Below are 2,569 nucleotides of genomic sequence, written 5' to 3' on the forward strand. Positions count from 1 at the left end.
GCTATGAATGATGGGATGGAATTGATTGAGAAGAACAAGACTTGAGGGCTAGTTGATTTACCTCAAGGAAAAAAGCTTATTGGATTGAAATGTGTGTACAAAGTCAAAGCAAATCCCAAAGGGGAGGTTGTGAAGCACAAAGCTAGATTGGTAGCTAAGGGATTTTCACAAAATGAGGGAATAGACTTTGAGAAAGTATTCGCATCGGTAGCAAGGATTGAAACCATCTGATAAGTTCTTGGGATTCCAAACAACAAAAACGGGTCCATTTATAAAATGGACGTCAATATGCATTTTTTAACAGACCATTGGAAGAGGAGGTATATGTGGAGCAATCCCCTGGTTTCGTTGTGAAAAAACCAGAATCAAAGTTCTATAGATTGAAGGCTTTGTATGAACTGAAATAAGATCTAAGACCTTAGAACAAGAGGATAGGTGGTTTCTTAAAAGAGATAGGCTTCAACAAATATGTATTCTAACAAGGTACGGGGAGTGAAGAAAGATGTAAATGATGAACAGTTAATTCTTTGTCTCTATGTAGATGATTTGTTGATTACGGAAAGTGATGAAGGATAAATTTCTGAGTTCAAGGCTGAGCTTATGAAGGAATTTGAGATTACCAACCTAGGCTTCATGATATACTTGCTTGGCATTGAGTTTCACAAGTCCGGGAAGGGATTTCTCATGCACCAAAGAAGGTATGCTCTTAAAATTTTAAGAAATTTTAAATGGAGCATTATAACATTGTCATTACTTTTGTTAAAATAAGGTTGTAGCTGTTAAAGAATGAGCATGAACAGGATGTTAATCCAACTCAGCATGGGAGGTTGATTGGATCTTTATGGTACTTATGTAATACGAGACCAGATTTGATTTTTAGTGTCAAAAGTGTGAGCAGATTCTTGGAGAGACCGAAGGTGTCTCACTTTGAAGAAGTCAAAAGGGTCCTAAGATACGTCAAAGGTTCTATTGACTGCGGAATTATGTTTCCCGCAACGTACAAGGGCTGAAAGTGCAATTTACTCAGATTTATCGATTCTAGCTGATGAGGAGATAAAGATTATAGAAAATCCACAAATGGATACATCTTTAAGTTCGAGGAAACATCAATCTCATGGTGTTCAAAGAAGGAACCGGTAGTGGCTCTCTCTTCTTGTGAGGCATGTAACTGGTTGCAGCTTAAACATAATCGTTTGGTAACCATTTACACTTTGGGTGTAATCGATTACAGCTCAAGCAAAATCGTTTAGTAATCCGTTACACTTTGGTTGTAACCGGTTACAGCTCAAACAAAATCATTTGGTAACCAGACATTTTGGAGTTGTAACCGGTTACAGTTGTAGGTTTTTCTGTTTTTGTGTTTGTTACTTGTACCGCTTTGAATGTAAATGTATAAACACCACTTAGATATCTCAATAACATAGGATCACCATTTTTTCACCATTTTTTCTCTCTCTCTCTCTCGTTCTCTCCTTCTCCATATTGAAAATTCACCGTTCTCGTGGTTGCTTGTTACAACCAAAATTCTCTCCCTCTCCGTATTGAAAATTCACCATTCTCGAGTTTGCTTGATACAAACAAAGTATGTTTTATAGGAGTTTGCTTGTTACAACAAAAGTGTGTTGTATAGGACCCTGTTATGTTGAACTAGATATCAATCCTATAAATTCTCATAAAGTTTAAATCTTACACTAATATCACACACTATTAAAGATCATAACCACTTCAATAACACACACTATTAAAATCTTAAAAATATCTCATACATAATAGAGAAAAACAAAAAGATCCTCTCTCCCATGCGAAGCTCCATCAATTGACTTTAATTACCATGTGGAAGGTTTCCCTACATACAAAGAAGAGAACACAAAAAAGAAATGAGACACAAATAGTTGAAAAGTAGAACAAATATATATATTCAAGTGTGAATGAAATATAATAAGCTTAGGGTTAACACATAATTATTTTTCAACTTAACTGTCATCACAACAACATGTTCCAAAATGGCACATTCCAACTTTTCCAGGAGCACAATCGATCCACAGACAATTGAAGTCAAAGTTACATGGATAATGAAATGCTATTATGTAAAAAAAATGAATGTTAATAAAAGGGGATGAAAAATTATGTATAAGGTAAAGAAGAGTAGTTTTTTTTTTAAAGGATGATGAGAGACTTACGAGGATATTCGATTGCAGCAAGAAATGGAGAAAGAAATAGGATCATAATATAAACAAAGTTGATAGTTTTAGTCATGTTTTGGTTCATTTGAATGGAAGTGATAAAGAATTGTTTGATCACTTTAATAATGTAAGAAACTGTGTGCTATGTTTATTTCTATTACATAGTTTTTTGCATTTATAGAATTGTAAGAAATTCTTCTAAATATTAAAATAATTATTGAATGTCTCTCAAGTACATGGTTGTGTTAGTGTCCATTTGGTTCACTCAATTGATCACTTGGTCTCATTAAAGATTTCAAAAAAAAAATGTTTTTGATAGTTATTAGAGATTATTATATTTTTTTTATTATGGTTGAACTCGGAAGTTAGATGAGAAATCAAATATA

General features: G+C 33.7%; 1 long non-coding RNA gene across 1 annotated transcript; it reads right to left on the minus strand.

Annotated features, from left to right (window-relative positions):
* Positions 1-1,539: 1,539 nt before the first annotated feature.
* On the minus strand, positions 1,540-2,331 carry LOC131639666 (uncharacterized). Its single transcript, XR_009295014.1, has 3 exons — positions 2,181-2,331; positions 1,979-2,080; positions 1,540-1,846 (listed from the first exon to the last, which is right to left on the minus strand). It is a non-coding gene; the product is annotated as an uncharacterized LOC131639666 (long non-coding RNA).
* Positions 2,332-2,569: the final 238 nt, after the last annotated feature.

Source organism: Vicia villosa, unplaced genomic scaffold (genome assembly GCF_029867415.1).
Source record: "Vicia villosa cultivar HV-30 ecotype Madison, WI unplaced genomic scaffold, Vvil1.0 ctg.002729F_1_1, whole genome shotgun sequence".
Taxonomy (NCBI): domain Eukaryota; kingdom Viridiplantae; phylum Streptophyta; class Magnoliopsida; order Fabales; family Fabaceae; genus Vicia; species Vicia villosa.